We start from the raw sequence: 12,161 nt of genomic DNA on the forward strand, positions 1-12,161 counted from the left end.
TCCCCACCAAAGGAGTCAGTTTGATGACTTGTAGGCTTGCCTCTTGCTGGAGCTCCTCAACAGGAAATGCTTCCTCAACATATATTTTCTCTACATTTGGTGTGTCTGTAAACCACATTCTATCAACTTCATGGGCATCCTGGACTGTTAATTTTACTTGGTTACTCAATTAAAATCCTTCCTCTGTCCTTTATACTGTAAACTCACCTCAGCACAGACAATTAAGTTCTATTGCTATTAACCACCTAAAAATGCAGGTGTCTGTACTTGAGGACCTCACTATGCCTGTATCATCAGCATGATCTGGGAGCTTGTTAGAAAGGCAGCATCTCAAGCCCAGCCCTGGACCTGCTGAGAGAGAATCAGAACTTTAACAAGAAGCCCCGGTGATTTGCATGCAGAGTAAAATGTGAGAATCACTGCTCCAAGAGAGACAGATGAGGGAGTGGACATTGTCCAAAGAAGACACCAACATAATTATGTGCACTGTCCATTCTCTGAAAGTACCACTTGCTGGCTGCCATAGCATCTCCTTTTTGCCATAGTCTCCTCTCAGTCTTGTGTGTGTGTGTGTGTGTGTGTATAGGTGTTGTGTGTTATGTGTGATTTTATCAGTGCTTGATAGGTCACAATGCACCTTTGCCCTCCCCTATTTTGTCAGATCCCCACACTGGTGTCATCTTTCAGGTTTTCAATTACTGCCAATCCACTGGGTTCCTTAATATCCCTGACCAGGTTTTCATCTCTGGTAAGAGTTATCCAGGGGAACTTCTGTTTATAGGTCACATAGGTTACAGGAGAATGTCACTGTCACCCTAACAACTAAAAAAGTCAGGAAAGCACAAAACAATCATTGATCTTTTTCTTTCTTTCTTTCTTTCTTTCTTTCTTTCTTTCTTTCTTTCTTTCTTTCAAGAGAGAGAAGAGCACAAGCAGTGGGGGAAGAGCAGAGGCAGAGGGAGAAAGAGAATCTTAATCAGGCTCCATGCCCAGCCCAGACCCTGAAACAGGTTGTGATCTCATGACCCTGAGATTACGACCTGAGCCAAATCAAAAGTCGGATGCTTAGCTGACTGAGCCATCCAGGTGCACCAAAACTATCTGATTTTTAAAGATTTTTTATTTATTTATTTGACAGAGAGAAATCACAAGTAGACTGAGAGGCAGGCAGAGAGAGAGAGGGAAGCAGGCTCCCCGCCGAGCAGAGAGCCCAATGTGGGACTCGATCCCAGGACCCTGAGATCACGACCTGAGCCGAAGACAGCAGCTTAACCCACTGAGCCGCCCAGGTGCCCCAAATATCTGATTTTTAAAACCCATCAGAGAACTGATGGAATAAAGAAATCTAACCATACTGAACTCAAAGTGACTGGCTTTACATGGAAGAGAGGAGACCCATGGCCATTGTCAGCTCTAGTGGAATGGCGGAGCAAAGCATGTTTTGTGATCAGCAAGGGTGAAGAGAAATGTTAATAGACTTGTAAAGGCTGAGGGGCCATCGTCACAGAGCAAGTCTACAGACCTCTCTAACTCTAACTCTTCCTCGCCCACATCCTTACAGAGGGATAGAAACAGTTTGCCAAAGTTGGAGGCAGGGAACAAGGGCCAAGGAGTACTCCTTGAGTCATTTTTGTCTTTCACAAAGTCCAGGGATTTGCAAAGGACTGAGAAGGATGAATGGGCTGGGGGAGATCTCTAGAGGGGCAGAAGTAGGGGTTAAATGGCAAAGAGAAATCAGAAAGCTATCAGCCAGGCAATAGAACAGGAAGAGACATCCCCCAGTTCTCATACCTGCTAGCTTGGTTTTGAAGTACAGGTCGGTCTCAAGAACCTCATCAGTGCTCAGATCTCAAGCTCTACTGAAGGGGAAGTCAAATCTCACCCTGAACACAGCAGGGAAATGATTCCAACTAAATCTATAACAAATCCTGGGCCCAGCTCAACTACAGATCAGACTGACTCAGCCTCTCATGGAAGAAGAGGATTTCTCTTTTTGAAGGTAAATATTTACGTTGTATTCTACTTTCCTTTCCTTCAAAATATGAAGCACACAATAAAAAAAAAAATCTAAAATGTCAGAAAAGTGACAAAATGTATCTTGCAGTTAGTACAGGAGGTAAAAAAAGGCAACAGAAGCAGATCCAGAAAGAGCCTAAAAGTTGAAATTATTGAGGAGGCATACTAAAATCCAAAATACCTATGATACTAAAATCTTAAGAGATTGCATGGAAAGGAAGGCAACATGTATGAAGAAGTGGGGAATTTCAACACAGCAGCGGAAACTAGAAAAAAAAAAACCATATGGAAATTCTACAAATGAAAAACACAATATCAAAAATAAGTTCATTAGGGAGAGGAGTCAAGATGGTGGAGTAGCAGACTGAAATAACATCAGGTTGCAGGAGTTCAGCTAGACAGTTATCAAACCATTCCGAACACCTACAAACCCAACAGGGGATCGAAGAGAAGAAGGGCAGCAGTTCTAAGAACAGAAAATCAACCACTTTCTGAAAGGTAGGACGTGTGGAGAAGTGAATCCGAAGCAATGAGAAGACAGCAGGGGGAGGGGCCGGCTCCCAACAAGCGGTGGAGCAGCGGAGCACAAAATTCAAACTCTTAAAAGTCTGCTCCACTGAGGGACATCACTCCAGAGGCTAAGTGGGGGGGTGGAGCCCTCATGGGGATAGTGTGGTCTCAGGTCACACAGAGTCACAGAAGGATCAGGGGTGTCTGAGTGTAGCAAAGCTCACAGGTTTCAGAGTGGGGAAGCCAAATACTGAGACGGAGCTAAGGAGTGAGCTCTTACCTTAAACTGTTATCCACAACACAGTCGGACCACTGCTCTTTGAGCAGGGACCCCACAAGTGGCAGATCTGGGGAGACTCACCTGTCTTCTCAGGAGGCAGGAATCTGCTGGGTTTAGAGACTCCAAATGGGGCCATGCGCCAGAGAGAGAAAGGCTTTGGTCACAGACTGGGTGGGCATGGAGTGTGGCCAGAGGTCAGGGAGACGGGAGTGGTTGAGCATGTTTCTCTGAGGGTGCATTGAGGAGTGAGGCCCCGAACTCTCAGCTCCTCCGGGCTGGAGATTGGGAGGCCGTCATTTTCATTCCCGTCATCCAGGGCTCTACAGAAAGTGTTCAGGGAACAAAAACTCCTGGGAGCGAGCCTGAGCAGATTACTTAGCCTGCCCGTGGCAAGGACAGTGTAATTTCGCCTAGGACAAAGACATTTGAGAATCACTGCAACAGGCTCTTCCCCAAGAAGATCAGCAAAAACATCCAGCCAAGACCAAGCTAATTGATCAAGGAGAACGGCATAATTCCAGAGGAGGGGAAAGCAATGCATGGAATTCATGGCCTTTTCCCCATGGTTCTTTAGTCTTGTGAAATTAATTTGATTTTTAAATTTTATTTTTGTTATTCTAATTTTTTTAACTTTTCTTCTTTCCTCTTTTAACATTTTTTAACGAGTTTACCCTAACAATACCTTCCTTAAAAAAAAAAATCTTTTTAAACCTTAATTGTTACAGTCATATTTTATCCTTCATTGTACCTAACTTTATTTTTTGTATACATATAGTGTTTTTTCTTAAAAAAGTTTTCAGATACAATTTCTTCCAATAGACCAAAATATACCCTAAATCTAGCACAGGACTTTGTTCTAGTCTCCAGCCTGAGCAAATTCTCTCCACTTTCTTTTTCCAACCAACTTATCTTATCAATTCCATTTTTAGAATTTTTTCTTTATTTTCTTTACAGTCATATTCCATCCCTTCATTGTGTTTGCTCTTATTTATATGTATATATATGTATATACATATATATACATATATATGTATGTGTATATAATATATAATTATATATTATTATATATAATAATATAAATATATAATGTATTATATGATAAAATATAATTATACATATTTAATATAATATACTACAATATATTGATATTATATATTATATATGCATAATATAATATTAATATATTATAAATATTATAATAATATATAGTATAATAATATATTTATAATTATAAATATATACATATATAAATATATAATGTGTAATATTACTTATATATTATAATATTAAAATATATTATTTTATATATAAATATAATATATATTATAATGTTATAACATTATACATATTATAATAATATATATAATTATATATTATTTATATATACATATATCATATACATACACACACCAAAATAAGAGCATATTATAATATATATTATATATAGAATTATGTATATAATAATATAGAAATATATATATGTATACTCTTTCTTTAAAATTTGGAAGGTAGTTTCTTCTAAGAGACCAAAATACACCCAAAACCAAGTGGGTTCTTCTGTTCTATTCACCAGTCATGTATATATAAATTTAAATTATATGTATTTTTTTTAATTTTTAAATTTCTTTCTACCCCCTTTTTTCACCCCACAATTGCGGGTCTCTCTGATTGGGTTAGCGGACATTTTTCTGGGGTCTTTGCCACCCTTTTAGTATTTTTTTTTTCTCCTATTCTTATCTGGATAAAATAACAATGTGGAAAAACTCATCACAAAAAAAAGAACAAGAGGCAATACAGAAGGGTAGAGACCTAACCAATAAGGGCATTGGTAATATGTCAGCTCTAGATTTCAGAATTACGATTCTCAAGGTGCTAGCTGGGCTTGAAAAAGGCATGGAAGATATTAGGGAAACCTGTCTGGAGAAATAAAAGCCCATTATGGAGAAATAAAAGAACTAAAATCTAACCAAGCTGAAATAAAAAAAGCTATTAATGAAGTGCAGTAAAAAATGCAGGCTCTTACTAGGATAAATGAGGCAGAAGAGAGAATTAGTGATATAGAAGACTAAATGATGGAGAATAAAGAAGCTGAGCAAAAGAAAGACAAACAACTACTGGACCACCAGGGGAGAATTCAAGAGATAAGTGATACCACTGGATGAAACAATACTAGAATAATTGGGATCCCAAAAGAAGAAGAAAAAGAGGGGGGCAGAAGGTATATTGGGGTGAATTATAGTAGGGAATTTCCCAAATATGACAAAGGGAACAAGCATCAAAATCTAGGAGTCACAAAGAATCCCCCTCAAAATCAATAAAATAGGTCCACACCCCATCATTTAATAGTAAAACTTCAAGTAAGTGACAAAGAGAAAATCCTGAAAGCAGCCAGGGACAAGAAGTCTGTAACGTACAATTATAAGTATATTAGATTGGCAGCAGACTTATCCACAGAGACCTTTCTGGCAGGCCAGAAAGAACTGGCATGATATATTCAGAGCACTAAACGAGAAAAACGTGCAGTCAAGAATACTATATCCAGCTAGGCTATCATTGAAAAGAGGAGAGATAAAAAGCTTCCAGAACAAACAAAAACTAAAAGAATTTGTAAAAACCAAACCAGTCCTACAAGAATTATTGAAAGGGGTCCTCTAAGCAAAGAGAGGGCCTAAAAGTAGTAGACCAGAAAGGAACAGAGACAATATACAGTAATAGTCACCATACAGGCAATACAATGGCACTAAATTCATATCTTTCAATAGTTACCCTGAATATAAATGGGATAAATGCCCCAATCAAAAGACACAGGGTATCTGAATAGATAAAAAACAAAACCCATCAATATGCTGTCTACTAGAAACTCATTTTAGACCCAAAGACACTTCCAGATTTAAAGTGAGGGGGTGGAAAACAATGTACCATGCTAATGGACATCAAAAGAAGGCTGGGGTGGCAATCCTTTATCAGATAAATTGTATTTTAAGCCAAAGACTATAATAAGAAATGAAGAAGGACACTATATCATACTCAAAGAGTCTGTCCAACAAGAAGATCTAACAATTTTACATATTTCTGCCCCTAACATGGGAGCAGCCAATTATATAAACCAATTAATAACAAAATCAAAGAAACACATCAACAATAGCAGAATAATAGTAAGGGACTTTAACATCCCACTCACTGAAAAGGAGAGATCATCTAAGCAAAACATCAACAAGAAAATAAAGGCCTTAAATGACACACTGGGGCACATGGACATCACACATTTATTCAGAACACTCCATCCCCCCAAAAAAGAATACACATTTTTCTCTACTGCACATGGAACTTATTCTCCAGAATAGGTCACATCTTGGGTCACAAATCAGGTCTCAACTGGTCCCAAAAGAGTGGGATCATTCCCTGCATATTGTCAGACCGCAATACTCTAAAGCTAAAACTCAATCACAAGCGGAAATTTGGAAAGAACTCAAATACATGGAGGCTAAAGAGCATCCTACCAAAGAATGAATGGGTCGACGAGGAAATTAAAGATTGAAAAAAATTCAAGGAAACAAATGATAATGAAAACACAACTGTTCAAAATCTGTGGGACACAGCAAAGGCAGTCCTGAGAGGAAAATATATAGTGATTCACGCCTTTCCCAAGAAACAAGAAAGGTCTCAAGTACACAATCTAACCCTACACCTAAAGGACATGGAGGAAGAACTCAAAGAAAGCCTAAACCCAGAAGGAGAAGAGAAATAATAAAGACCAGAGCAGAAATCAATGAAATAGAAACCAAAAAACAGTAGAACAAATCAATGAAACTAGGAGCTGGTTCTTTGAAAGAATTAATAAGATTGATAAACCCCTGGCCAAACTTTTCAAAAAGAAACAAGAAAGGACCCAAATTAATAAAATCATGAATTAAAGAGGAGAGATCACAACCAACACCATATTAGTATAAATAATTATAAGAACATATTATGAGCAACTATACACCAACAAATTTGACAATCTGGAAGAAATGGATGCATTCCTAGAGATATATAAACTATCACAACTGAACCAAGAAGAAAGAGAAAACCTGAACAGACCCATAACCAGTAAGGAGATTGAAGCAGTCATCAAAAATCTCTCAACAAACAAGAGCCATGGCCAGACAGCTTCCCAGGGGAATTATACTAAATATTTAAAGAACAATTAATTCCTATTCTCCTGAAACTGTTCCAAAAAAATAGAAATGGAAGACAAACTTCCAAACTCATTTTATGAGGCCGGCATTACCTTGATCCAAAAACCAGACAAAGACCCCATCAAAGGGGAGAATGACAGACCAATATCCTTGACAAACACAGATGAAAAATTCTCACCAAAATACTAGCCAATTGGATCCAACAGTACATTAAAAAGATTATTCACCACGATCAAGCAGGATTTATTCCAGGGCTGCAAGGTTGGTTCAACATTTGCAAATCAATCAATGTGATATAATAGATTAATAAAAGAAAGAACACGAACAATATGATACTTTTAATAGATGCTGAAAAAGCATTTGACAAAGTACAGCATCCTTTCTTGATCAAAACTCTTCACATAGTGGGGATAGAAGGTACATACCTCAATATCACTAAAACCATCTACGAAAAACCCACAGCGAATATCATTCTCAATGGGGGAAAACTGACATCTTTCCCCCTAAGATCAGGAACACAGCACGGATGTCCACTATCATCACTGCTATTCAACATAGTACTAGAAGTCCTAGCCTAAGCAATCAGACAACAAAAAGAAATAAAAGGCATCCAAATAGGCAAAGAATAAGTCAAACTCTCACTCTTTGCAGACAATATGATACTTTATGTGGAAAACACAAAAGACTCCACTACAAATCTGCTAGAACTTGTACAGGAATTCGGTAAAGTGTCAGAATATACAATCAATGCACAGAAAGCAGTTGCATTTCTATACACCAACAGCAAGACAGAAGAAAGAGAAATTAAGGAGTCAATCCCATTTACAACTGCACCCAAAACCATAAGATAACCTAGGAATAAACCTAACCAAAGAGGCAATGAATCTGTACTCAGGAAACTATAAAGCACTCATGAAAGAAACTGAGGAAGACACAAGGAAATGGAAAAACATTCCATGTTCATGGAATAGAAGAACAAATACTGTGAAAATGTCTATGCTACCTAGATCAATCTACACATTTAATGCAATCCCTATCAAAATCCCACCCATTTTTTTCAAAGAAATGGAACAAATAATTCTAAAATTTATATGGAACCAGAAAAGACCCTGAATAGCTAGGGGAATGTTGAATAAGAAAGCCAAAGTTGGTGGCATCACAATTCCGGACTTCAGGCTCTATAACAAAGCTGTTATTATTGAGACAGTATGGTACTGGCAAAAAAAAAAAAAAAAAAAAAAAAAGAAAAAGAAAAGAAAAGAAAAGACACATAGGTCAATGGAACTGAACAGAGAGCCCAAAATAGACCCTCAACTCTATGGTCAACTAATCTTCGACAAAGCAGGAAAGAATGTCCAATGGATAAAAGACAGTCTCTTCACAAATGGGGTTGGGAAAATTGGAAAACCACATGCAGAAAAATGAAACTGGACCATTTCCTTACACCACACACAAAAATAGACTCAAAATGGATGAAGTACCTCAACGGGAGACAGGTATCCATAAAATCCTTGAGGAGAACACAGGCAGCAACCTCTTCGACCTCAGCCACAGCAACTTCTTCCTAGAAATATCACAAGAGGCAAGGGGAACAAGCGCAAAAATGAACAACTGGGACTTTGTCAAGATCAAAAGCTTTTGCACAGCAAAGGAAACAGACAACAAAACTAAAGACAACTGACAGAACGGGAGAAGATATTTGCAAACGACATATCAGATTAAGGGCTAGTATCCAAAATCTATCAAGAATTTATCAAACTCAACACCCAAAGAACAAATAATCCAATCAAGAAATGGGCAGAGGACATGAACAGACATTCCTGCAAAGAAGACACCCAGATGGCCAATATACACATGAAATAGTGTTCCAAATCACTCAGGAAAATACAAATACAAAATGCAGGAAAATACAAATCAAAATCACAATGAGATACCACCTCATGCCAGTCAGAATGGCTCAAATTAACAAGTCAGGAAATAACAGATGCTGGCGAGGATGCAGAGAAAGAGGAACCCTCCTACACTGTTGGTGGGAATGCAAACTGGTGCAGCCACTCTGGAAAACAGCATGGAGGTTCCTCAAAAAGCTGAAAATAGAACTACCCTACGACCCAGCAATCACACTACTGGGTATTTACCCTAAAGATACAAATGTAGTGATCCAAAGGGGTACGTGCACCCGAATATTTATAGCAGCAATGTCCAAAATAGCCAAACTATGGAAAGAACCTAGATGTCCATCAACAGATGAATGAATAAAGAAGATGTGGTATATATATATACAATGGAATACTAAGGAGCCATCAAAAGAAATGAAATCTTATCATTTGCCACAATGGGATGGAACTAGAGTGTATTATGCTGAGCAAAATAAGTCAATCAGAGAAAGACAATTATCTCATGATCTCCCTGATATGGGAAATTTGAAAGGCAAAGTGGGGGATTTAGAAGTAGGGAAGGAATAAATGAAACAAGATGGGATTGGGAGGGAGAAAAACCATAAGAGACTCTTAATCTCACAAAACAGAGGTTTGGGGTGGGAGGGGGTTACGGAGAGGATGGTTGGGTTATGGACAGTGGAGACGGTATGTGCTATGGTGAGTGCTGTGAAGTGTGTAAGCCTGACAACTCACAGACCTGTACCACTGGGGTATATGCTAATAAAAAATTTTTTTAAAAATAAGTTCATTATATGAGCTTAGTAGCAGTCTCAAGAGCAGAGGAAACTGAGAATTTGACCGAGTTGGGGCTAATTTCAAAAACCTAATGTGTAAATTGTATCCCAGAAATACGAGAAGAGATAACATGACAGAAGAAATCACTGAGGCTTTGTCAGCTAAGGCTTAGCAAAACTGATGAAAAATATCAACTTACAGAACCAAGAAACTCAGCACACCCCAAGTAGAATAAAAACAGAGAAAGCCACACCTAAATAAATCAGAGCAAAATTGCCGAAAAGCAATGGGAAGTGGTAAATCTGAAAGGGGATAAATAGGTAGAAGTTTAAGGGACTGATGATATAAATAACTGCTGACTTTTCACTAGAATCAGTGGAGGCCAGAAGACAATAGAATACCCTTAAAGTGCTAAGAAAAACATCATCAAACTAGAATTCCATAACCAGTGAAAATATGCTTCAAAAATGAAGGTGAGATAAATTCATAAATTCATTTTCAGACAGACGAAAGTTGCAAGAATTCACCTGCAGCAGACCAATACTACAAGAAAAGCTAACACAAACATTTTAGAACAGAAAGGATATCAGAAGGAAACCCAGATCTGCAAAAGGTGAAGAGCACCAGAAAGGGTAAATAGATGGGTAAATGTTAAAGACCTTTTTCTTTTTTTTTTAAAGATTTTATTTATTAATTTGACAGACAGAGATCACAAGTAGGCAGAGAGGCAGGCAGAGTGGAGGAAGTAGGCTCCCTGCTGAGCAGAAATCCTGATGCGGGGTTCGATTCCAGGACCCTGGGATCATGACCTGAGCCCAAGGCAGAGGCTTTAACCCACTGAGCCACCCAGGCACCCCAAAGGCCTTTTATTTTTTAAAAAATGTTTAAATATTTATTTATTTGGGGGGAGGAGAGAGCACAAGAGAGATCACAGAGGGAGAGGGAGAAGCAGACTTCCCATTGAGCAGGGATCCCGATGTGAGGTTCAATACCATGACCCTGGGATCATGACCTGAACTGAAGGCAGATGCTTAACCAACTCAGCCACCCAGGCACCCCTTTGAAGCCCTTTTTAAAGTAATATATCTACATCTATATCTTTTTATCCATATGCATGATATTTAAAAATACTATTGAGTGTTTAAAGCTATATATAAATCTTTATAATTTATGCAGAAGTAAAATACAAATAACAAGAGCACCAAGGTTAAGAGGAGGAATAAATAGAATTATATTGCTGTAAGGTTCTTACATATCTGTAAAATTATATAATAGTATTTTTCAGCATATTATTTGAACGTAGATAGAGATAACTTAAAGATATAGAGTATAATCTTTAGGGCAAAGATCACCAAAGTATAGTACCCAGATATACATCATTAATTGCATCTGAGAACTTATCAGACATGCAAGTTTTTGACCTCTGTCACAGACCTACTCAGTAAGAAACTTTGAGGATATGGCCCAGAAAACTATGTTTTAATAAGACTTCCAGCTGCTTTGTAATTCATGTAAAGTTTAAGAACCACTGCTCACAAACAGCCACTAGAACATACTACAAAGAAGTATACTTTTAAAAAGGACATAAAGTGGAATGATTTTAAAATGCAATATACCCAAAAGAAGGTAGGAAAGTAGAAACAGAAACAAAGAATAAATGGGGTATGTAGAAAAAATAGATATCAAGATGGGAGATTTCAACCCAACTATATTAATGATTACCTCAAATATAAATATACTAAACTCTGTGATAAAAAGGCAAAGATTGTCACGATATAAAAGCAAGATCCAACAACATATGGTTTTATAAGGTACAATTCAATTAAAAAGGCATAGGTTGAAAAGCCTAAGAGTAGAAACAAATGTTTCATGCATAAGAGTAGAAACAAATGTATCATGCAAACACTAGTATAAAAAAGCCAGTGTGGGCGCCTGGGTGGCTCAGTGGGTAAAGCCGCTGCCTTCGGCTCAGGTCATGATCTCAGGGTCCTGGGATCGAGTCCCACATCGGGCTCTCTGCTTGGCAGGGAGCCTGCTTCCTCCTCTCTCTCTCTCTCTCTGCCTGCCTCTCTGCCTACTTGTGATCTCTCTCTGTCAAATAAATAAATAAATCTTTAAAAAAAAAATAAATAAATAAAAAATAAAAAAGCCAGTGTAGAGGTAGCTGGCTGGCTTAGTTGCTAGAGCATGTGATTTGATCTCAGGATCGTGAGTTCAAGTTCCACATCAGGCAAGGAGCCTACTTAAAACACAGCAATAACAACAAAAGCCAGTGCGGCTGTATTATTAATATCAGACAAAGAGAGAAGAAGAATACTGGACTTTAGCATAAGAATAATGCTATAAGGAAAGAGGGAAAAATTTAATGATAAGAGAATAAAATCATCAAGACATGTCAATCCTAAATGCACTTACAACTAAGAACAGAGTTCCAAAATGCATAAAGAAAAATGACACAAATGGACAACTCTTCTTTCATACTTGGAGAGATTTTAATACTTC

Source organism: Mustela lutreola, chromosome 2 (assembly GCF_030435805.1).
Source record: "Mustela lutreola isolate mMusLut2 chromosome 2, mMusLut2.pri, whole genome shotgun sequence".
Classification (NCBI taxonomy): Eukaryota; Metazoa; Chordata; class Mammalia; order Carnivora; family Mustelidae; genus Mustela; species Mustela lutreola.